Genomic DNA, 26,540 nt, shown 5'->3' with positions numbered 1-26,540 from the left:
TATCACCTCATCTGGTCCTTTAAAACAAAAAAAATTATCTTTTAAACAAAAGATAATTAAGAACAGAAATAATAAAATAAAATATCCCAGTCACGGAATGCTGAAGTCTTGGCTTATTGTTCCCATGCATCTGGTTACTCCTGGAGAAAACTTAATTTGAGCTATGAGAAACAGAGAGAAATGCAAGTTGGTAGGCAGTGATGGAGGCAAAGACTTTCAGATGAATAGCATGAAATGAACTTCCTTTAAATGCTTTCAAAACACAAAGAAACAAAAAGGTGTGTTTATGCTTTGGACACCACGATGTTGGCAAAGAAAAGACCCAGTTCATATGCTGAGGAAATGCACTCTGCAGATGGCAAAGGCAGACCTTAGTTCCAGTTCATACTCTAGCAGCTGCTGTCCTGAGTTTTGTATCCCTCATTGGTCTCGCTTCCTTTCATATAACAGTCAGTCTGTTATTTATTTTCCCCTTTAGCAAACAAGGCCTTTGTTCACTTCCTTACTTCAAGCAGCCCCACAAGTAATCTTTGTTTATTCCTGAATTTAGGATGAAACTGCTGAATCATCTGTGACATAAAGCACAGTGAGAGTAATGCATGCAAAGCAAAGACTACTGAATAGAGTATGATAGTGTTAATTCACTGGCATTTGTTCCTGAGAGGAAAATACAGCTTGCCACTGTCACAAGAGGCAGCAGAGAACATAGAGAAGAATTGTATCGGCTGTGAATCACAAATAGTTGGTTACCATAAAGGTTCTTATTGTGACCCTTTTCAGGCATGGTCAGACTGGAAGGGTGGATATTCTCTTTTCTGTATCTCATGTTAACTCTTGCAAGAGGGAGCAGCTGCCTTTAATACATCAGAGCAGCCTGGTGACCATGCATGGGAACAGATGGCAGAGCGTCACTTTCTCTGCATTTAGACAGTCCCCTTCTCTCCTCCTGCTTCTTGTAGACAGTCACGGTGTATTTTCTTTGTGGTATAAAGATACTAAACCTTTTCTTTTTAGGCCCTTTCTCTTTGAGAAATAAAAGGGAGGGGAAAATCTAAAGTATCCTTTTTGTTATTTTTCTTTTTTTCCCCCCCCCCTCCTTTTTTTTTTTTTTGTTTTTACAAAATCAACCTGTGGGATAAAACAAAGATTATCTCGGCAGCATTTTGTAGTTAATATGCTGTAGAGATAGGCAATACGATAAGTAGAATTCAACCTAGGGGAACAGTGGGCTTCTCCATTCCTCAGCATTGATGTGTCAAATGATTGTTCCTCGTATTGATAATCTGAAAATACAAATGCTTAATTTATAGATATAAACATAGAGAGTTTATGTAGATATTAGTTAGTGACTATTGTCTGTTAAATATTGCTAGTGAGAGGATAGGGGAAAAACCATACAAATGAGAACCAGATTTCAGCTATTTTACAGTTTCCCTGTGTTTGATATGCACAACTCATGTTATTGGCAATCAGGCAATGACTTGAACCAGCCAAGAATACAAATGAATTTGGAGGTCATATGGAAGGTTTTGAACTCACTGTTACAGCAAACTCCCCTGGGACCAAATTAACGAGGCCAGGTGCTATTCTTTTTCATAATAGAAGTCTGCCAGCCAATCAAAGTCTGCAGCTGACAGGATGGCCTGGAGCAACGAGATGCTGGTGGTGGATCACTGCTCTGAGATGGATTCACTCAAATGGTCTGTGGGTTCATTTAATGCCTCTGAATTAGCTGTGCTCTCTTTACCTTTGCAGATGTAAAGTCTGAAGATGCATTAATATGTTAGGAACTTTCAGATTCTGACTTATTTTCAAGACCTCTGGAGCTTCAGACACTTTGTAATGCTCTAATCCACACTTGCTCTCCTGTTCCGGTAATAACAGTCAGTCCTATAACTCTTACTGTCCCAACCTAATGCAAAACCCCAAATCTGAGCATATGCCAAAGCAAGTCATAGGGTCATTTATCATTTATTTCTAACTGGTAAATATTCAATTTTCTGAAAACAAAATATTAGCAACAACTCGTGCTATGTCATGTATTAATTGAGGTTTTGGTTGGGTTTTTTTTGGTTTTTTTTTTTGGTGTTTTTTTTTTTTTTTGTTGTTGTTGTTGTTGTTGCTCAGAAAAAACAGAATATGAGATAGATATTTGCATGGAGAAGCACAAATAGGTTTGTCAGTTAAACCCTCCTGTGGCCGAAGTATTGTCTCTTAATGTCAGAGTCTTTAGAATCTGCTTATTGATCGTCATTTTAAACAAGCACTCTTTACACAGTCGATTAATTGGTGTCAAGAGTTTGGTTCTCACCTTTCCAGTTCACTCCTCAGTTCCACCTGGGGAGAGTGAGTGAGTGGCTGTGTGGTGATGAGCTGCTGCCAGAGTTAAACTTAATACAGCATCAGGTATTGCTGCAGAGGAATCTGAGGAGACCAGACTCTGGGAGATGCTCTGTTGTGTGCTGGACTCTTCAGGGTTTTGTACAATGTCACTTTGAAAATGTAATATGATGGAAATTGTTGAGCTGTGTGCTTCTATGCAATAGTTTACATAAACACTGAAATGCTTTTGGTTGACATAGCCTGTAACTTCTACAAGCATTGTCCTCAAGCTACTGTTCTATAGGGAAAACACAAAAATATTTTTTCTGTGTTTATTGTTGTGAAATCATGTGAAGTTGCTAATTCAGTTTTGTGTGACTTGGCATTGAAATGACAACAAAAATCAAGAAAGAAAAGGAAAGACAACAACAAAAGCAGAACAAAAAATCCTCAGGCCACAGGGTTAATACAGATAATACTGCAAGAACTAATAACATCATGCAGCACTGTCATTGTTCGTGGAGCTGTAATACGGACATACAGTAGGAATGTTCTTTACATGTCTAATAAACCGTAGCCTTTACCTTAATGAACTCTCAGTCCAGGGCCTGGAGACACAGATGTGCTGTTACTTGCATGATAAATCCCAATAGCTCTCACTAGAAGCATACAGAATTTAGAACGAGGCACATACAGTAAGGAACTACAGATTTTATTTATTTTTTTTCCTGAGAAACAAAAAAAGCGATTAGATCTTTATTCTTCTATAACTTGTGCCTTTAGGGTGGGTGGTGCAATTGCTCTTCATGCAGGCTAATGCTCTGTGGGCCTTTGTGCAACTTCTCTGTCTCCTCAGACTCTGGATTATATTAAAGAACAGAAATAATTACGCTGAGGGGCCTGTCCTGCATTCCTAACATAAGCAAAATGCTTATTGGATTTGCAGTGTAGGTCTGTCTTTTGTTTAGGAAAACCTTTGAAGCCTGTTGAACAAGGACCAAGTCAAGATCTTTGAGTGTGACCCAATCAGTGTTTTGCATAAATAAGAAATACACTCCACATATATAAGGAATAATTGTTTACATTTGTTCCCTGCATTCTTTGCAATTTGTATTCCTTTGACATGCATAGATTTCATTAATGTGAATTGACTTTTGAGATGGCAAGAAACACAACACTTCATACAGAAAACTTGTTTTATGTCTCTATATATAATGGAAGTGACAGTCTTGATGCTGTGTATACTAACCACTGTCCTCTACTGGTTGAATTCTGAACTGTTCACTCTGTCTCAAATCAGAGAGAGCAAACAGGAAAAATGCCTTGCCATTCATTCAAATCAGACATATTCTTTCTGCTTTGTTCATTCTCCCATAACCTTAAAATGATTTATTTATTTTAATAAGATGCTGAGCTTATGAGTGAGCCAATATATTTTTCTTCGCTAAATAATGCTCTTAAAAAAAAAAACAACAAACAAGATTCCAAGCACTTTTGTGCTTGCATGGTGTCTGACCGGAAAGCAGAGAACTGCAAGCACACGTTAAATCAGGTGACTTGAGTTTAACCTGAGTTCTCATCAGCTGGCCTCTTGGGATACCAGACAGTTCGCATGTGGGGTGGTAGATAGGTGGGGTTCTAGCTGATGAGAAACTGAAGTGGGCTTTCTGTGGCTGCTATGTGTTTTCTTAAAGGCTATAAAAACACTAAATGCTGAAGTTAAGTCATTTAAACTTGGTTCTTTATGGGTTAGGTAGCTAGAGAATACTTTTGAGACACTGTGCTTTGACTTAGATTAGGCCATGTGGTCCTTTTGCTCTGTGTTAACCAGCCTAGATTACATACAACTGTTTTCTTTGTTATGCTTTCTTCACATGAATGGACTTCCTATATCATACTCTTCTTAAATATAGGCTATGATAAACAATTCTTTTTCATTTCAGCCTATTATGTAGTTCAGTGTCCCATAGTATAGACATTTTTTCTCCTAGAGATCATACTCTAAGATTAAAAATAGAGCCCTCTACTCTTTTCACTGATGAGCTCTAACTATTTTTATATATGAGGAAACTGACTCTGTATCCCTAGCAAAGAAGTGAAAGAGGAAACTGGCCTTTCTTCTTTTAGCATGGCAGCACCGAGTTTATCACAGCAGTGTTTGCTCTAGTTGTGTGCGGAAAGGCTGCATGTGTATGCAGCAGCACTCAGAAAAAATGGCTGCTCGAAGACATAAATCTCCTCTGATATCTGGCTGTGGTGGTAAAGCTTTGGTTTCTTTCTCAAAACAATAAAATGTGTGCTCTTACACCGCCTCGAGTCCAAGCAGCTTATCACTTCATTTTATTTTAAAGTGGAAGGGTAAGAAGGGGAAGAAACAGCCATTAAGGATGTTGCCTCAGAAATGTGATCCTGATGATGTGACATTTGCATGTCTGTTTCAGTGGCAGGGCTGCAGCTAAGGGAGCCCCACTGGCAGGAGGCAGCAGTGCCAGGGCCGCTCCTCTTGGTGTGGGTCACCCTGCAGCCCAGCTGGCTGCAAGGGGGTAAAATGGAGGTGCGTCTTCATGGCACTGTGCGGAAGCCTCAGCAAAGAAGCAGCCTGGTTCTCATGGCAACCAGGATTTCCATATACTGCAGGGGTACACAGATAGTCTGACATCACTTTGCTGCAGGGAGGATTTCTGTGCATACTCAAGGACTAAATTAAACCCCTTGTAAATGGAGAATGCGTGTCCATTTTTATCTCTCTAAATGTATGGCTTTCCCTGAGCGAAAGGGAGAGAAAAAGCAAGGGAAAAAAAAAAAAAAAAAAAAAAAAGATGCAAATCTTTGCTTCCATAAATAGAAATAGAAGTAACCTTGAGACAAGCGGATCCTTATTTTCAGCTTGTATCCTTCTTCAAAAAGCAACAGTGTCTGACATGGCTGGGAGGAAAGAGGGATGTTAGCAGCACCTTTAAGAAAAAATCCTTTCTTAGTTACAAGCATGGGGATATGGATTTACTGAGTGTTAGGTTGGTTTAGCTGGTGCTTTATGCTGCAACATCATACACACAGATATAGCTGGGGAAAGGCTTTAATGAAGATGTGATATTCATCATGCATGATACAGTGACATCTGGTGTAAGATGTGCATTGCTGTGTGCTGCAGTTCCCAGCTGGGAAAATAGTCCATGTGCCTTGGTGTTATCAGACTGTGCTTTGGAGCCCAGTGAGAGTCTTTCTTCTCCTTTAAGATGAGTCACATTCATTGCAATATTTTCTAGGGACCTGTTTTATTCAATTCTGTATATATATATTGTCTTGGGGAATTATAATACAAGTGAACCTGGCAGGAAATTACTGTCCTGTTAAGGAGACTGGAGTTCCCAAAGTGTGGAAGGTCTACAGTTGCTTGCAGCTTAATTATAACTGGCCTGTATATGGATCTAAAAAGCTTAAAATGGGCTGAAGTTTGAGGGCACTCATAATACAAAATAATTCCCTTTTCCTTCTCCTTTTCCCCTGCCCCATTTCCCTTTCCTCTTTCCACCGACTCTGAACTGAAAATGCTTCTTGTGCAGCTATTTTGGCTTGTATTGATCTAAATCATTTTTAACCCTTCCCCTTGCAAAGCTGTAGTATGGGCTTGTGTGGGTTCTGATGGAAATGAAGTAGGGAAATAGCACATTCTTGCAACCATCTTCAGTCTGTTTTACACAGAAACATATTTTTACAGATGTGAATAAAAATGCATTTGTAATTTGAAAAATGTAGATATGCAGGACTATGGCAAATATCAGTTACTGTGATGCAAAGCTGCATTCCTTCTCTTTACCAGCTCTTATCTTTCAGAATGGAGTCACAGGAGCTCTACACAGGTGTATCCAAACAAGTATTCCAATTGCATAACAAATAGGCCATTAGCTTGTTTGATTTTTCAAGCAAGGATTACTTTGCAGTATGTTTGTGAAGCATCAGATGATCACAAGTTAAGTGAAGATGGTAACTAAAAAAAGAGCAGTGTTTTTATGGAGAATTTGGTGTGCTGAAAGAGATGAGGTGAAAAAAATGGAGGTATAAAAGCCAGACCTTGGTATGTTAACTGCTGTATACTCCAGTCAATTGTTTTCTTTCTGTCAACTTCTGGTAAATGTGGAAAACAAAATCGGTGGTTATGTAATGCCTTGAGAGGAAAGAAAGCCTGCTTTGAACTGACAACAGCCATGACAGCTTGAATGCTGAAGCTAGAAATATCTTGTCAGAAATATCATGTTTAACATTGCACAACCCTACTGGAGTCCTTCACGCTAGGAAGGAAAAGAAGGCACCTTTGCACAAAGCTTGAAGCACAACAGTACTGGGCCAGTGGTAGTGGCTAACAATAGATAATAACGCAACTTCTCAACTTGGATAACAGTAGTTGTTGTTTGCTCTGTGTGAATTCTGTATCCCATAGGGAGTTGATTTTTCTTGTCTTCACGCTGAAATACAGTGTGAAAGCAAAACTGAATCCTGCCTTTTTAAGGAAGTCTGTCTATATTAATGTGCCACAGAATACGTATGCTTCTCTTTTTTCTCTTTTTTTTTGGTGTAGGGAGCCTGCTTTGGCAGGGGGGTTGGACTCGATGATCTCTAGAGGTCCCTTCCAACCCCTACAATTCTGTGATTCTGTGATTTTCCTTTCTTTCAAGTGAATTCAGGAATGCTTTCATTACTATTTTTTTTTTCTTTTCATATAATAACTTTAATTATTATTGGCCATCTATTAGTGTTTTTTAATTTACACAGATATAATACTGCAGTACAATAGTGGATAATTTTTATTTTGGTGTAACGATGAATGAACTACTAGGTCATACCTGGAGAACTTCCAGTTGTGTATAGTCATCAGGCATGTAGATGGCATCATTCTGTGAACATGGTGGACAGAAATGCTGTCTCAAGCTAATGAGTTAGAGAGAGAGTAAGAGAAAACCAGTGTGAAAAGAGTTGGAAGGGAGAAAGTCTCATTACTTCAGTAAAAGAGGGAAGTTGTGAGTTGTGACTCATCAAAGTGCTACTGCTTCTTCATTGGGTCTCTGTTCTGTGGTTAGACATCCCAGACTGACCAAAGCCCTCAGGTGCACTGCCTAGACCCTGACATCCTCTCTGTGATGTTTCAGCGCCCAGTCATCAATGAATCCAAAATGGTTCTGCAGAGCAGTTTCACCCACACATTAATTTGCGCAGAGCTCCATCATTCTCTGTACAAACTGGCATTCAGTTTGCTCATGCATGAAGCAACCCAGCTCATTTAGGCACTCTGCAGTAGCTTATGTGCTTGCCTCCCTACATACCATAAGTTTTTGCAAGTTTCCATTTCTACTACTAAGAACAAGAGTAGAGGAGAGATCTCCAGATACAGAAGGTTGAGAGTAAATAATGCTATCCAACATGTTGGACTCTTGTCACCACCGGCAAACAGCAGCCTGACAAGGACTTTGGCTAACCTAGCCGAGGTAGTGTCACTGATCAGGCAGAGATTACTGTCAAACAGCAGCCCAAGGGGCAAACCATCAGCTCCTCTCTTGATGCTACCTGTTTCTCTGCTGCATAGTGGAGAACACTGGAGGCTTGGCACAATTGCACTAATATTTATGAAAACAATAAAATAAAATCATATACCTCACGTATCTTTCCTTATATAAAACATTTTTTTTCTATTTAATTCACACTTCATTAAAATATTTAAAACATAATGCAAATACAGTCAACAAACCATGTATGTGGGTGTATTTATACATAAGTACAAAGTAATAAAATCTACAGAAAGTACACTTGCATGTTATTCACCCTTTGGCAGTAGAGTTCCAACATCAGCTCAGCTTCTGGTGCTTTCTCACAACTCTCCAAGAATGGAGAGTTTTTGTCCTCCATTAAAATGTTAGATTTTCTTAATTTTATTTTCTGCTCTGTTACAAATCACAATGATAAATTTTAAATCTTCTGTATACCAAAAATCTCGCTGTCTCTCTAACTAAATTCAGAGCACTTTAATTCCTTGGTTCTGTTTTCACCCAGTTAGTCTGGATTAAGCTCTGAATGTTATAATTCACAATTCTGAATTGGTTATTTTCATTACACCAATAATCTTGTCACTAATAGATAACCTTACATCTGAGCTCTGGGTAAAACAGTCAGCCAGAATTGCTGTAGTAAGGTAAGGCAGCCACACAAAAGGTTTGGGATCATCATCTCAGTTAAGAAAATTGCATTATAAGTGTGTTGATAGCTTTTTGCTTTATACTCCGTCGACCCAGCATACAGCTCGGATTCCTCAGACATTCTTCTGTAGGTAATACAGAATTTATGGATTCTGTATTTGAATCCATTTGTTATTTGTATTTCCACACCTTCAACATACAAAATGTAAGATTATTTTATCCTTGAGAAAAAGTCCTTACAGTAGTGCTCATTCAGTGTATTTATTTGAGAGTGGGAAAAGCTGTTAGGTGGTCTCCCACCTTCTCTCTAAGAAGGTTTGAGCTATTTAATTTAAAATTGCAGCATCCATCTCGTGCTATTGAAGCTTAACCAAGGGTATTTTCTGTAGGGTTGCTTGATATTTGCTTTAGGCTGGATTCTGTTTTGAGTTGTGTTAATTCCTCCTCTACCTCTGGAGATTCTATTTTATTTTGCAGCTTTAGTTCTTAGTTGATTCCACCTTCATCTTTGGAATGCTAGTTCTACGTGACGTAGTCTCTCCTGCAAAAATGTCCTCCTTTTTCTATTTTCTTACTGATTATTTGAGTTTCTTGGTTCAGGGGGATTATTTTCATAATATTTGGTGTATCTTACAGTCTGGTGCACTATAACAAGCAAAACCCTTCAACTGCAACTAGCAAATGCATTAATGAATAAAAGTAAAATAAATCAGTTGACCAGTCTTGCCTTGTAGAGAAATAACCTGTCTGGAAATAAATACTCAGTAGCAATCAGAAACATCCCTGAAATGAGATTTCCTGGAATGCTCAATCAGATAACCACAGGTTTTATTCAGTATTTGAGGTTTTACACATTTCTGACATTATTAATAGTTTGTTTTTCACTGAAATTTGCTGTTTTATTCCTTTTTTTTGTATCTCTCTCTTTTTTTTTTTCCTTTTTTTTTTTTTTTTTTTTTTTCCAGACAATTTAAGGAAATCTGGTATGGTGTATTTACCTAAAGGCTGCATTCTCATACAGGGCAACGTGCAATTCACCCGTAATGGTTTGGTGGCATTTTTGTGTCACTCGCATCTTCTCACCCTAATTTTCAAGTAATTATTGAAGTGAAGGAGTTTCATGTCACATCATAAGAGAGGTGAGAAAAGCAGAATTCACGCTTGTGATGCAGCTGATCAATGTTAAGTTCTACAAGGTCTGATCTGCCATGTTGTTAAGTTCTGGTTGCATTCAATTGAATCCAGTGCAGCTAAAATCCTAGAAAACTAAGATGAAATCAGCAATTAACATGAGAATAAGTATTACACTGATTGTTACAGAAATTACTATTTGATTTTTAAACTGTTATTTATTGTAGTCCAGATCACACAAAATCAGCACGAATCTGGGAAACAGGGTGTGAGTCAAACAAATTGTAGATCATGAACTCCATTTTTTACTCTTAAAATTATATATGTGCAGAGAGAGCAGTAAAATTACAGATGTACTAATCTTGGTATTTGTTTAGAAATCTGCCTGCAACTGTGTACGAAAGCTGATACCTTTTTTGGTCCACATTCAAAGATAAGAAGCAGCTGAATTAACAGAATTGCTTTTAATATTTTAATTAATTTTCATATCAGGACGAAAACAGCATCTTAATCTTCAGCGTCAGTTATCAGTAAAGAAAACTCTAGTTTTTATAATTACATTTAAGATGGTAGCTGGCTTAGTTTGATGTGAAGCCGCAGGAGTTTTCTCAATGTACTTTTCCTGTATGAAGTTTTTTTCGGGATTATTTATTTATGTTATTTTGCTTAACTATGCTCTTGGCATTCTGAATAAGAGGCCAATCAGTCTATTCTGTCAAGTGCAACTGTTTCAATCAATGAAATCACACATCATGTTTTCATCACAGATTATTCATTGTATACATCAAATAGACACTCGTGCATTTAATTGCCAATTTCAAATGTGTAAGCACACTTTTCTGTAATCTTCAAGTGGAGGTGGGCACAATTTAGAAGGCCGTACGGAAAATTTGTCTTCATGGCCTTTTACAGTTCCTTCCTAAGAATAAAATTGAGAATAAGATAGTTGGTAATTTATTTCATTAAAACACCTGATAGAAAAGATGCTTTCTATGTGTAGAAATATATGGAGTGGAGTAAATTAAATCCAGTATGAAAAGATGCAATTGAGTGAAAATTTTCATGATGTCACATTTTTTTGTTGTTGCCAAATTCTTCTTTTTATGTGTAATATATACTTGTCATCATAGACTTCCATGAGAAGTTGAACTGCCTTAGAACATAATATTCTATGGTTAGAGAAAACAGCAGAATTCAACTACTTGACAAGATCTGTAAGTCACATACATGCCACAGGAAAGAAACTTTTAATCACAACCATGTTAAGTGATAGATAATAGAAAATATTCCTGAAAGCCATTTACAACATGTGGACAAGAATGTGGAGTGGTCTACTGGGAGTCGTCAGCATGGGTTTATTAAGGTGAAATAGTGCCTGAATGATCTGATGTCCACAACAGATAGTGTGGTGAACAAGGAATGAGCAGTAGGTATTGTTTATTTTGACTGCAGGAAGACTTCTAACACTGCTATTTTGACAGTGTTCTATTTTAAGAATCTACTGAAAATTAGAGAACATGGGCAATTTTTTGTTGTTGGACTCAAAGACTGTAGATGCCTCTCAGATTTTTGTTTTTTGCCATGAGATACTATGTGCAAAGATAGGCCCACATTACTGAATTTGTGTACATCTTAGTGGGACTTAAGAGAGATGACAAAAAGGATACTTCTATTTGTGAAAATGACAAAGTTTGGAAGATCAATCAACTTCTATTTGTGAAAATGATAAAGTTTGGAAGATCAATCAGTAGGTAGACTGATGTTCTCCTTTAAGAAAAAGGTGGTCATGGTAGTGTCAGGGCTGGAAATATTGCTGACATTCCTGCAACAGATGATCCTCGGGGCTAAAAGGAAACAGCAGGCATTGGAACTACCACGGAGTTTGGGCTGAGTGATTTGGGCTTGCAGCCCAGACCATTGCTCTGGGAGGTCAGACAACACAGAGTCACAGAGCTGCATGCTGCTGCCTCAGGACTTGCTGGATGGATGAGTGTATGGTCCTCTCTGCCCTCCTCTTTCTTTTAACGAGAAAACATTTGTATTGATCTCAGAGGTTGATGCTTAAATGTGGTTGATAAGTGAAGGAAAGCAAGGAGAGCCGGTTGTGAGCCTCATCTGACCAGGCACATTTCTTGAGCAAAAGCAGCACCTGCAGACTTGTCGATAAGCTCCAAAGCACGGTTCTGCAGAAAATATTGAATTCAGATACTGGCTGCCTGACAAACAGATGTTGCAGTAAGAGAAAGGGCTCATTTGGCACTGTCTCCAGTATAGTAAGGGCACCTGGAAACTGGCCCTAGAAAGAGAAAAGAAGAAAAGACTGTGAGCCAATACCTGGGACATGACTTTTGTCCTCCTTTTGATATGTTCTGTAGCAGTTGCCAATTATGGCCAGCAAATGTCAAAGCAAGGAATGAAAATAAGCTCCTATGATTTTGCTGTCCTACCTAAGAGCACTCAAGGCCCTACAGATTAAACCTATGGTTATTTCTGGAATTATGGTGAAGAGCAACAGCTCTGCAGTATATAATTTTATAAACTGCAAGCTAGTGTCATACAACCAGGCAATATTTCTTTCCTTTTTTCTTTTCTGCGCCTATTAGAAGCTCTTCTCTTGTTCCTCTTGTTTAAGTGCTTCAAAGTAATCCCATAGAATGCTCATTAAAAGGAAATAATCACTGTAAAAGAAACAGTCTCTTGATTATCCTCTTTCTTCAGGGATATGGTGCACTGTGCTGATGTCTCATGAAAGGCTGCAAGGGTAAAATCAGCTGTGCTGAGAAGTTCCGGGCAGACTTCAACTCCTAATGAACAGGTTTCATCTCTTCCTTTTTGTGAACAGAGAGTAAATTACTTCAGAAGCTGTACATGCAGTATGTCACAATACTACTGAGAGCATCAACATATACATACCTCCTCAGTGCTATTCATAGCTATCTATACAACTGAGTTCATCATCATGTTGTCTAAGCAACACAGTATGTGAAGAGCTTATTTTGAACTGATAGACTAATACAAGCCCTGGTTATTTCAGGAAGGTTACACGCCTTGTGCACAACGCTTCATCATTGTCGAATACTATTTCTATCAGTACTTCTATTAGTGAGTTCATTTGGTAGCACAGGGATCTCAGCAGTGTGGTTCACTGCATAAGACAGACAAACCCCAGCTCTCAAAAGAGATGTGGCTTCTACCTCCTGAGGCAGTAAAGGACCAAAGGAGAAGTGCAAAAATTGATTGTGTTTAGAACTTCTGTAGTCAGATGGAACACAATAATCGGATGGCTGGGGGAAAGGAGGGCTGCACAGCAGTGTGCATTTGAGAAAGGAGCCGCAAAACAGCTTGGAAAGCACTGCATTTACTTATCAGCTCACAACTGATCATGACAGAGTGAGAGAGGTACTGCGATTTTGCCTCCCCAGGGCTAAAGTAACGCTTTCTGTTTGCATGTGTGAACTTAGCCTTGTGCAGCTGAGAGGCAGAACCTATTGCACTTCACTGAAACAGTGTGCATTAACGTGCTTTATTCTGCAAGAAGCTGACATACTGAGTGCTGCTGTGGCTACCTGATAGGCTAATTACTAGTAAGCCAGCTCTATTTGATTGCATCTGATCTGTGTGCCTTTATCCTTACAGTGTTGTTACTCTGCCCTTAGCAGGATTTGCCCTTAAAATATTCCAAGCATGCATGAAGTCTGACTTAACTGGGAGCATGAAAAAGGGTTTGCAAGGAGCATTTTAGAAATGGAGGAAAGCCATAATGACTTTTTGAAATATCTGCTTCATATAGCATTGCCAGAAAAACCCATGGGAGCCTGAAAATATATGGAGCTTGTTTGCCATGGAACAAGATAAATAATGACACACCTAACGTGTTACTCTCTTGTGATATTGTACAAGTGTTTTACACGGAGCAAAAAAATCCATTTTAGCCCTGCTCTTTAACAAAATAATGATTCATAATAGCACGCTAAGAGTGCTATTGATAGTGCCTTGGGCTTGGTGAGGAAAGGGAATTATTTCTCATTAGCTTTATTTTCAGTTCAGCAGCCGTTCCGGTTGTTTCTCTTAGGACGCATGAATAAAGATTTTCAAATGTTTGCTGTAATTTTTACTAATTCAATCTGTTTATCTATCACTTGTATTAATGTGTTCCCTAGTTTTCCCTTATCCCTCAGTCCCAAACCCTGCTGCTTGAAATTTTGGGAGGGTGGTTTTTTATCTGTGTTCTTCATGGCTGGGAGTTACCAGTTGAGCTGGCAGCACTTTATTTTATTTTTGCAATTCAGGTATCGAACCAGTGAAGAGGCTGAAAACGTAACTCTAGAAGAACATCTGAGAGCTGAGAAAAGTGTGCATATGAAGTGAGAGATTGGTCCTTTCCTTATATATTAAGATAAAAGGGGATGGATAGGTGGATAGGGTGGTCTTAGCAGCTCATTGACACCTGCACAGCTGTCTTCCATAGGCGTTGTCTGAAGTAAATGGTCTTTACTGCTCTAAAAGAAGTTTTCTCTAATGGAAGAGTTGAGAGCTCACAAATCTGTATAGTTCACTGTGAGGTGCTGAAGGTGACCAGTCCATCAATTTTTATGTCAGAACCTGTTATTTATTTGTATATCTTCTCAATTTTTACACAGAAGATGTCTTAAATTTTTTATCTTCTTTTTGTATTGCTCTATTAAGGGTCAGTAGAAAATTTGTATAGTTGAGTTAGGTTTAAAACATTCAAAATGAACTGGCATTAAATAAGAGATAATCACCATAAATCAGGCTTTACTGGGAAAGGGGAAAGTTGTTCCATGAGCAAAATTATAGCAGGCTTGCCTAGAAATACATGATTATAGTTTGCAGAGTTTGACCGCTAGGAATAGATGCTCTTTGGTCAAAAGACCTAGGAAAGAAAAAGAAATGTGGAAAGGGCCAGATCAGCCTAAACTACAAGGGTGGATTGTGACAGGACAAGGGGGAGTGGTTTTAAACTGAGATATCACCAAATATCCTGTGAAAGACTACAGAGCCTCTCAAAATGTCAGATTTTCTACAATTAAAGGGAAAGCTGGTGGGGTAGGAGGAAGGAGAGACTACTTAACATACTGGCTACTGAATTTAAAGGCAGTGCAGTTCCTGTGGGCACTGGGGTTGTGATCATGATCATGATCTATTAGCTCATTGAAAAGAAATATGTGACAAAAACTTCCTGCAGTGCCTAAGAACAGACTTTAATAAGTAGGTAATTACAGCTTTAAGCTCAACTGATAGTACTCTGGCACATGGAGGAAGTATCACTCTGCTGTCATAAGACTCCTACTGTAGATATAACTACAGAAGCGATTTTACTGTAAAATGTCCACATACTGAATCTGTTATATTTGTAAGGATAACTTGCATGTCTTCATAATGCTTACAGGTACTATAAAATGGAGCCATCTGACCTCTGAGACATATTAGAGAGGATTCAGCACTAACTGACTGATTCTGTAGCTATGAATTTTAACATGAACATCCAGTTCCAAATGCTTAACAGGAATGGAAATCCTAGAAGTCTGCTTTCATCTCTATGCAAGTGTGAAACACATTTTTTGATGCACTCTAGAGATATAGATCAAGCACCAAAAATACAGATTCCTCCACATTTTCAGTTGTTACAAGTTGTTCAATTACAAATAACAGCACGGTGAAGAAATTATGTACTTACATTTTGAGAAACAGATCTGGAGCACTGACCAGTTTCCTCACTAAATCGTTGTATGATTCTATTTGGTTTTAGTTATTTCCTTTTCCCCTCCCCTCATGCTGCATCCAACTTACTACCAGTGAGTTGCTGCATTACCTCCTATCCGATTGTGTAGTTCTGCCTTCAGCATGAAGAGACAACAAGGAAATGTGTGCAGTCTCCTCTCTCCTACCATGTGTGCCGGCTGGACTGGGAGGAGTCAGATCACTTCTGGGGGCTTTGTATTCCCTCCACTTAAGAGACCACCTCCTCTGCCTGGTATTCTTTCCTCACTTGGTGCAGCAATAAAATAGGAATTACACAAGCCTGGCTCAAGGCTATTCAGACATCTGCTTCCACATCAAAGCGGTTAAAAAACTTCTTTCTTATATTCTCCACTACAAAATAATTCAACAGCAGGTCTTTTAAAATTCTCTTTTTTTAATGGAAATGAAAACCTTAATAAATAAAAATCCACACTGTAAAAATTCCCATGATGTTTCAAACATAAAAAATATTAAAGAATACCTGTCAATCAAAAGCACTTCTTTTTAACATTTTACCTAGAAAAAAAAAGGCATATTGAAGGATTTAAAAGAATCTAAATGTAAAATGAATAACAGTTCCTAGTTTAATGCCACAGCCACCCAGAGTAAACACCATTTTGTCAGCAGAAAAGTTCTCATTTCTGATTTGTAGTCATAAAAAGGCAAAACACCCACCAGCCTGAAAACCTGCTGAAGCCTCAGAAACCTTTCCATGATTTGATAGTTTGTTTGTCCACGGTCAAGAGGAAGCCAACTCTCAGTGTATCACCTATTTCCTTCACGAGTTTCCAAGTTTGCCTATTTCCTGTTGTCATTACCTTTCAAGGCTCAGTGGTAAAAAAATAAAATTAAATACTCTTATCTGAAGGAAAAAAAAAAGGAAATTCACTATTTTTGTTGGATACGAATCTCTTTCACAAGTAGCCCAGCGATTTGGCAAGTTATTACAGAAATCTGAATCAGAGATTAATGTTTGGGTCCTAGAATGTCTGACAGGCTGGGAAGAGCTGATGACAATTGTGCAAATGATAAGATTGTAAGAACAAGGAACTGTAGGAAGATACAGAATTTAGCCATCTCCTACCTAAACATAGTCTGTACTGACAGATGCTAACATATCCTGAGTGAGGAATGCATGGAAAACTGACAGGCTGGTTGTACTCCATGTCAGAATCAACACATTCAGCACATGCCCCTGGTCTGGGATGAGCAGGGATGAGAAAACCAGCATGTGAGACTAGAACTATGATGGATATTTCATACAGCAGGAAGATTAACAACCTTCATAGGAAAGAACTTTTGACAGATGGAATGGGAAGTCTCTGTGTAGGTCAACCACTGCTTCTGACAAAAAGTGTTCTTAGCCAGCCTGGAGAGACCTAATTGTGACCCTCCAGTACTCGAAGGGAGCATATAAACAGAGAGAGGAATGGCTGTTTACAAGGGTGGACAGTGATAGGACAAGAGGGAATGGTATTATTACACACTGGAACAGGTTGCCCAAGGAGGCTGTGGATGCCCCATCCCTGGAGGCATTCAAGGCCAGGCTGAATGTGGCGCTGGGCAGCCTGGTCTGTAGCTAGAACAAGCACTTTTACATTATTTCAGTGCTTAGACTGGGATTTCAACACTTCTATATTAAAATAGGGAGAAGGGTAAGGGGTTGTGGAACAGAGGCAGCTTCAGCAACGTGCATGGCTTTGCTCCTGTGATGGTAGTCAGAAAATGGTGAGTAAGGACATCATCTTGTGAATAGCCTCTAAAACTTATGTTTAATGCAGCTTTAGCTGTAGGCAGTCAGCAAGTGCTTATGGCAGCTGTCTGTGAGGAAAGTCCTATGGCCACACTGACAAATCACCCGTCTAGTATGTATAAATTCATCTTGTTGGTTCAAATTTGCACTGACAGATTGAATGACTGAGGTAATGGCTGTTTATGTCACTACATTTATGCTGGATCTGGTATTGGCTGTCCTTCTAGAATCAGCATAACCTCTGCATGATGTGTTCTATTTCCTCAGTAATACAACAGCTTTTTCCTATCTGATACTCATCCAATTCATGCTCTTAAAATGAGCAATCCATGCAGAAGTAGTGCTAAGGATATAATGACCATGGCCTGAGAAACAGAATTTTTTACTTCTCCCTGCTCGATACCATCCCCTAGAAACAGATGGATTAAGGTCACCCACCTCCTTTCCTTTTTCATGGTAGAAATATCCAACTCTGTCAAATACCTGAAGTTTGCCAACAGAAGAATAGGACATCATCAAGTCCAGCTTCCCTGCTAAAGCAGGTACCCTTCAATAGGGTAGGCATCCAAATGGTCTTTAATATCTCCATAGAAGGAGACCACAACAGCGAACAGGGCAACCTGTTCCAGTGATCTGACAGCCTGACCATAAGAAGTTCTTCCACATGTCAGTATGGAACCTCTTCAGTTCACGTTTTAGGCCATTGCTCCTTATTCTATTACTTTGCATCACCAAGAAAAGCCTGGCCTCATCCATTTGCATCCCACCTCCCTTTAAGTATATATAAGCATTAATCAGATGGTGCTGTTGCTCTCTTTAAAAAAGTGTGGGAGTCTTTAGTTTGAACTGTAGGTCCTCTGCTTTAGAAAACTTGCCTTAGAGGTCTTAATTTTCCCATTTCTACCTATATGTTCATTTACTTGAAATTCAAGACTGTGTGTGTGAATCTTTCAAGCCAAGATGCTTATGCTTGAATCTAAATTGAGGCTCCTAAAGAACCTTGGATGTGCCCTTAAGAATACATTAGCTTCATGACTGGAAGGGTACCTAATAATAGGCATTCAAAAGTAGATCCAAAGGCTCTATCCTCATTTTGGGTAATCAACAGCCCCTCCTCATTTATTTAGTGCCTTTAGGCAGGAGGAAGATGGTTGTTTTTCAAAAGGGTAATAAATAGCTGCAAGACTTACTGAGAGATTGTAAGCTAATAAACTTTTAGCCCAGATCTATCCAACTGTGGTATTCTCATAAACAGAACTGTGCGTGCATTTACACAACTTGCAATATTGAGGCTGCTTTTGGAAAATCAATGATAAAGCCTGATCTCCAGTTATTTATCATCTCCACAGTTTTCTTTTGGAAGTAAATTGCTTAAATTATAGATAGCTGTAAATGATTTGCAGAGCAAAAGAAGATCACGCTCCAGTTCTTTCACAGGTTCTGGTATGAAAAATGGGAACTGAATCTTCATATAAGACTGATTTGCACAGATGAAGGAAAACAGGTCTGAGCAAGTCTTGGTAAGTGGAAGAAACCAGGTTTACCATCTCAGATTGACATGGCCCCTTCAATCTTTCATCAGTGATTTAGGGGGCTTTCTGTGATACTTCCTGGCTTGATGCACTTTTCTTTTTATGGGCCACATATTCAGAATGGCTCCTGAAATCAGCACTCTTGAGACCCAACTGACTTCATTCACAAAGCACAATGGATGAGTTATTGAAAAAAAGTAAAAAGTAAAATTGGCTATTTTGGGTCGTGTTGTATCCTTTGTTTTGTTGTTAATCAAATTAAATATGGAGAATCTTCTTTAGGTCAGTGGAAAAAAACTAGAACTACTTTAAGCACGTTCAGAAAGAAAAATGGTTGAGGCCATTTGAGAATTTCAACAGATTTTTAAGCAGAGTGTGGACTGTTTCCCCATCCTAACACAGGTCTGTGGGCTCAAGGTGTTGTTTCCTTGTGATACGTATATGTATTTTTAATAGTATGGTAAGCAGATTGCACTGAAGCTTTGCCTGAACCATCTCTGTACCATATTTTGGAAGTGTTAGCTGTCATTCTAAGTCAGGGTTAAGGAGGAGAATGCACAGGAAGAACACTTGTTAAAAATCAGGCAATTACTTCATAACTCTGGGCTTTATTTTCTCCCTATTGCTCTCTGCATTAAATTAATAACTGTGCTTGCCAGATCTATATTTCATGCTTTCCTCTTAATCTTCACTGTCTGAAACACTGAGAAATAACAGACAGCATTTTCCTCTCTGGATAGTTGAAATGCCCTCAGCGAGGAGCTCTGCTGTGTAAATGAGGCCAACTCAGAATTGCTGTGTGTGGGCAGGCAAAACCTAATAGTTTGAGAAGTGGCTCAGAAGTCAGAAACTTTTTTATAAAGATATATTTTTTATAAAGTATATCTAGCCCATGGAAATCTTCTTGCCCTTACTGCACACTTGAGTAAATTTGTTAATTCATCACTCCACTGACCTTCTCTGCTGAAGCACTCCTACATCTCAATTTCTGTACGCTTCCTGTCGGTCTCAATGCTTACTACCTGGGAGACAAAGCTTTTATGTAGATGGTTGAGTACAGTGGCCCACAGCAAAAATGCACTTAATATAATATGTGTGGTAAAATACTGCCATTTTGGAGTTTCCTTATATAACCTTAAATCAGAAACACTGATGGGTATAGGGATTCAATTTTGGCACTGGTAACCACCTCCTTCTACCATGCTTCCTTCCTTTTCTCTCTTCACCTCCTCATTCCTTCCCCTCTAAAAAAGCCCCAAACATGGGTGGAGCTCCAGTCTAGACTGAAGAAGAGAAAGAGGTGGAATAAGCTGAAGCCTGGAATGTGTGTGATAGCAAAGCAATGGTGCTCTGCATTCCTTTTACTTTCTGCCATGATGCCAAAAAGAAAAATGAAAGACTGAAGCCAGCTTTTTTTTCAGATATCCTATAAAGAAGTCAGTTGTTATTGCCAGTGTAGGCAAAATGTATTTAAATATCTTAATTTTTGTAATCATTCCCTGTTTCAACCAGAGCTGAGGGGTTAGCAGCTCAACCAAAGTGTAATAATTCATTGGAGCAATGTGTTTGTTTTTCATGGCTGGGTCAAAAAATCCAATCTTCTACTTTATTCTCTGCACACCTATAAAAACAAAGATGAATAAAATGGTAAAACCGTGTTCACATACCTGTACAATAGTTAAGTACAGAGGCTTTTGATCTAAACTAAATCACAGTGTTCCTGAGCATGGAGATTTTTAACACTGGAAAGCACTCAAGCATGTGGCATTTAAAAAATTAACATAGTGTATAATGAAGTATTTTCGCTTTGCTGAGCTTAAAGTGTCTCAGTGCAAAGCCTATCTGCAAGGGCCTTCCCTGCTACGCAGCATTAATTAACATTGTTTTTAATAAAAGAAGTGTAATCATTTGCTGGGTAACAAGGTACACCAGAGACTGAAAGTGTTGTTTGCATTTGCTGTTAGACTGAGCTGTGAGAATCAGCAGGCATCCTTGCATGATAGGCTTGCAAGTAAAAGTTTTGCACTTTGTTTTGTTGGTTGTTGTTGTTATTGTTTTCTTTCTTTCTGTTCATTTATTTTCCATTCTGTGGCCCATGTACAACTTCTTTTGAAGCTGGTTGTGCAGAGCATTCCACTTGGCTGGAATGACGTAACCGGTGCTGCCTTGTTCTTTCAAGCTCCATTCCAGCACAAAATGAGAGTTAGATCTCACTTTGAAGTGAGGCAGGGAGTTGAGGTTTATTTGTGACTGGAGAAAATTTCCCAGGTGCATGTTGAGATAAACACCATTTACGCTTGTGCACGCGTGCACCTGCTGCATTTATTTTTGCTTTAAAAGACATATTGTGCATTTCAGTAAATTACAGGTTTTCTTGAACAGAGTTCAGCAAGTCAACTGTGTTGCCACAACTTCTGAACAAACTGAGCGCAGGTCCCATATTTTGTCTGTTAACAAAATCACACAGCATTAACCAATAAAACACACCAGCAAAACATATCCCATTCACAATCCTAGCAAATAAAAACTGTGGCATGTACCTAGCATTTTACACCTGTAGTGACTCCTGTTCACCTTCACCTTCTTCTGCCAAACATACTGCCTTTGTTCTTTCCAAGACAAACTCCTATTTCTTTATGAAGACTTCACTCCCACTTCTTTGGTACTTTTTCCTCCTTCAAGAACTGTATTAGAATAAGATGTTGTCTTTACATGCACATATGCAATAATGTAGCAAAATCCGTTTCACACATCTCACTTTCTAAGCAGTCATGGTCATTTGAATGCACTTGAGTATACCTATGCCCCAGATTCTAGCTTGCTGAACCTAAAGTAACCTTCTTTTCCTATTGCAAACTGCATTAGATTTTTCATCCAAAGTGATAAGATACCATAAAGATTATCAAAAAGCTTAAAAAACGTTTTTTAACCTCTGTTGAACCCTTAACAAACTCTGGGATGGGATTTCTGAAGTACTTTGCTTGGCCAGTGGGTTTTGGGGGGCGTTATTGAACATATTGTAGAAAATACCTTTCCTTCACCCCCAGCTGCCCCTCCCCTGCTCCATGCCATTCCCTCGGGCCCTGTGGCTGTCACACTGAGCAGAGCTCAGCGCTGTCTCTCCGCTCCCTGTAAGGAGCTGCAGCCACTGCCATCAGACCTCGACGCAGCTCCTGCAGCAGTTTAAGATCGGATTCCACAGCACCGCCTGTCTTCTGCTGGAGGCAGGCGCACCGCGTCAGAAAAACACACACAAAACGACCAAGGGAACATCAGTGCCTGCACCGTGAAACGATCTCAGCCCATCTCCCACGCTGCACTATCAGCAGGGCGCTCGGGGACGCCACAGCCCCCACTGCCAGCAAGCAACACCACCGACCCTCCCAGCCCCGCTGACGGCACCGAGGCGCAGGGAGAGGCGGGCACCTCCACCTCGGGTGATGCCGGCGTGCAGCCATTGGCTGCTCAGGGTGGGCTGCCAGCAACGGGCGGCGAAGAGCCGGCCCACCCGCTGGGTCTGCTCCTTTTTTTATCCTTCCCAGCTCTTCTTTATATTTAGGTGTCATGCAGAAGGAGCACGGACGCAGAAAAAACACATATTCCTGCATTTCTTTATTTTTTTTTTTCCTCAGACTCATGGCTTGAAAAGGGGGAGGGGGAGGGAGGGAGGAAGGTAAATGACGCAGTCCCAAAGTGTCATATTCCGAAGAGAAAAAATGACAGTCTGAGAATGGCTGTATGACATTGCTGTAGCAGTGTGAATCAAATGAAGTGGAGTTAATGCGATAAATAAATTAAGCTTACTATGTGCACTACTTCCTTGGAGTTTCTGATTTTTCTGAAGCCGAGAGCTGTGAAGTTTCATTTTTTAATTTACATTTTATTTTCACCATCCAAAATGTAGCACTTTTGTACAGGTTTTTACATTTCTGTATTCGACTCCCATAAATGAAACAGCAGCCCCACACTGCTGGTGCTTGTGTGCTCACAAGGCAGTGTTAGTAAACACTGGTTGTGCTCAAATCATGGCTATCCATGCCAGGAACACGTGGAACAGCATCATATAAAACACATTAGCAGAACACTGTTTGGTCTCCAAAAAAATTCAGCAAGTGTTGATTAATGTCAATGGGTGCCATTTATTTTTTCCACGTGGAGGAATTCAGTGACACACCTTTGCTCCATCCATACTTCCATGGAGGTGTTAAACACCATGAGCCTTTTATTCATTTTTGTGATTGCTAATGAGTTGCTTAGATGTTACAAAAAGAATTTTAACATTTTCTATCTTGCCTTCCACCAATGTATTAAGATTAAAACTTGGTTTTAAGTCTTGAATTGAAATTGGTGGCCTCATGCCAGTGAAGAGCATTTCCAGCTTCACGGCTGGTACATTATTGATGTTCCATTTTAATTTCCTGAGAAAGTTGCTTTGTCACTCTTGATTAATTTTGCCTGTATGTTGCAGCAAGTAGGCAAGGGGATAAGAAGAGAAAGAAAGGAAGCAGAATTTTGAACAAACCTATTAAATGCAGTATAGTGGTTTATAGTTGGTTGTCTATGAACAGTAATTATAAACCATTTACCATTTTACGGGTGCAGGGGATTTTTTTGTTATAAACATTATTTTACATATATTAATAGGATTTATTATTATTATTATTTTAATTCTTTTAAGTTAGATAAAACATTTATTAGTTAATGTGAACATTTCTGAATATTTCTTGGAGCAGGTTGACTGATATCATAAAGAAATGAAATATTTTCTTGGATGATTCCATCATGTTTATTTTAGCTATTTGGTGAGTTAACATTTTTTTTTCCTCAATTTTTTTAATGTTGTTGAACTCAAAACCTGAGATAATCTCAGAGGTTTCCACTATGTCAATGAGCATTAGTAGCGTGCCAAAAATATTAAGGGATTCAAATATTTCTTAATGAAATGCAATTTTTCCACTGCTACTACTGAGTAGAAAATGGACTTTACTTTACAAAGGTACATCTGTCTTGTGCCGTACCCTGAGACTGCCTGTTTCATGCATCCTTTCTCCTTCTCTTCTCTTACACTGACCTTCAAGTCAGTCATTATATGTTGACACGGATTCTTGTGGGGCACGTTGCATCTACACCTACATGAACCTTCTGACAGGCTCAGCATAAGAACCTGCAAGGGAATAGCAATCTGAGCATAGGTGGAAGATCATTTCGTGTACACATCCACCATTTTGTATAAATGAACAGGCCCCTTACTGCCTTTCTTACCACTTCCGTACCAGCTCAAAGAGATGGACATTCATTTTAGACTAGATACTGTAACTGAGCAGGTAATTGCAGAGAAAGTGATACTGTGACAAAATAGACATGAGCCCTTTTTTTAAAGAAGATAAAAAAAAAAAAAAAGAAAACAGTATACCTGTATTCTTTCATGGCACAGAAATTAAAATATGCATTATTTATTACTGCTTCAACAGCAGCAGCAACACGCCCCACTAATTTGTTTCTACTCGATTTACAAACTGAAGAGTTCCTCCATTTTCACCCAGTTCTGGTGCTCTTTGCTGAGCATAAGTTTTTCATTGTAAGCATTGTCCAAGTTCTCCTGTCTTTGTCCAGAATGTGGTTTCAGACACATTTGTTCTTATTTGGAGCACGCATTCAATGGAAACCATAGGCTAAGAGCTCTGGACTATGTGTCCTGATACCCAGAGTGATCATTTCTTTTAACTGCTCATTTCAGGCAGTCACAAATGTACATTTCATTTTCTCTCATAATAGATTTTTTAAATGCAAACATGACAGAGTTTTAGTGAGTCTCTTTCTTTAAAACATTTTGTCCCATGATCTTTGTGATCAGACCCTGCACAGTACTTGTCCTACCATATCTGTTTTCCACACACAGCAGCCAGAATCCTTACTTAAACTTGAAATAACTTGCACCTTCAGCTAGGGTGTGCTAGGTAACTCTCAAGATTACAATGCAGCTGTGATACTTCAGTAAGGCATACCTTGATTGGAGCAGTGAAGTGGAAATGCTGAGTCAGCCTGAAGCAGTGATTGAACACCTGGTGGGAAGGTGGGGCCAACCCAGGGGAGCTCAGCTGCATGCATTGCACCTGAGTGACCAGAAGGGATAGAGACAGGATCCACCCCTTCCCAGACCTCATTTAAGGGTTGGCAGTGGAGGTAAGGTTATCTTTTTTGGATATCTGTGCACACCTGAGTCCTGTCTGACGGTAAGTAGCTTCTTTTTCCTATTTCTGTGATTTCTGCTGTTGTGTTTGAGTGAATCCTCGCTTGATGTGGTTTGAGGTGTTGCTGCTTTGCTACTGTTGTTCTTGACATTATGTTCTAAACAGGGCAATCTAACTGGTTTGATTTATTGAAATAAATGGAGGGGGTTTTAAGCGTCCTTGTAATTACTTTTTTGGATGTAAATAAAACAGTTCTTTTTAGTTAGTTCTCTAAGCCTGTTTATTCTACTGGAAATATGTGTTTTCCATGCCTGTTACGAACATACTTCTCTATTAGTTGTAGTTTACTATTCAGAGTTCTTATTCCTTCTCAGCATCTGTTTTTAGTAAGCAAGCTTTCAAGCTCATAATCACTTCCTTACTGATATGTGTTCCTGAAAACAGTCCTTCTAGTGCTAAATAACTTAATTACAATTTAGATTGTAAGATATAATCTCCACCTTGTCCCTAGTAGGGTTCTGGAGAGAAAAAATAAATTTAAGAGAATGTTGGTACTTGCTAATGGAAGCAGTGCCTTACTTCTGTAATCTAACACATTTCTATATTAATTCATTAATTACACTCTTTTTATCCTTAGATTCCTTGCTGCTGTTACCAAATAACTCTACTTAGTCAGTGAGCTGTGCTCTGTATGAGCAGGATGAAAGCCTTCATATCATGATCATTTTGTTTTGCATTGTTAACAAAATATCCAACGTTATTTTTTTTTTAAGCAAACTATATACATATGCTTGTGCTCCTAGCCATTTTTCAGGCCCAGTAGTGTCTGTTCCAATAAATAAGTGGTCAGAAACTCTTATGGAGAAGAGAAACTGCTGGAACTCACAGAAAATGTGGCTAAAAGTGGAATAGAAACCAAGACAGGTTTCTGAGGCTGAGGTATACATGGTTTTGGCTTCTTTGTTTCACACACATTGAAATGTGTGTACTATTACTACTGTTGCTATACAACTTAGAGCAAGATGCAGCTGGAATTATTTTGAAGGTAGGCTTCAAAACTAACTTAAGACCTAATGAAGGCTAAAAGCTAGAAGGGAGAAGACAAGATGTTTCTGAGGAGCGTGAGGTACAAGTGCCCTACACGAACAAGCTGGCCATGTATTGTTTGCTGTGGTGTATAGAGAAAAATGAGACCAAATTTTTTTTAGTAAGTAACATTATATTCCCAACCCAGGTTTTCATGACTGTATTGTCTCTTATTACAGCACAAAAATGCGAAATTTCTGTGGGACTGAATTCTGTGAACAGTAGTTTGAACTCCTAGCTTGGACTATGGATAAGGTTCTAGCACATTCTGTTGAGACCACTGAATTCAGTTCTTAGATAGCCTTAACCTTAATTAACTAATTTAGCGAAGTCTGGATTTCTGTATACTTTTCAGCATGGCACCACAAGAAATAGGGGATCAGATACTATTCTGATTTGTGTCCCTGTGCGGAAAGTGGACTAGAAAGTCTTCCATATAAATCAAAATGCATTTTTGCTTTTGTATCTGTTTCATGTGGGGTTTTTATTCAATTGGCTTTTCCCAGTGAAATAAGACCGTTTTGTATAATATTTTTAATCTTATCAGAACAAAAGAACTGCAGTACTCTTCTCTGAA

The sequence above is a fragment of the Coturnix japonica genome, chromosome 2 (assembly GCF_054131305.1).
Source record: "Coturnix japonica strain WE chromosome 2, WE-NBRP24, whole genome shotgun sequence".
Lineage (NCBI taxonomy): Eukaryota > Metazoa > Chordata > Aves > Galliformes > Phasianidae > Coturnix > Coturnix japonica.
Note: the sequence above shows the minus strand (reverse complement) of the source record.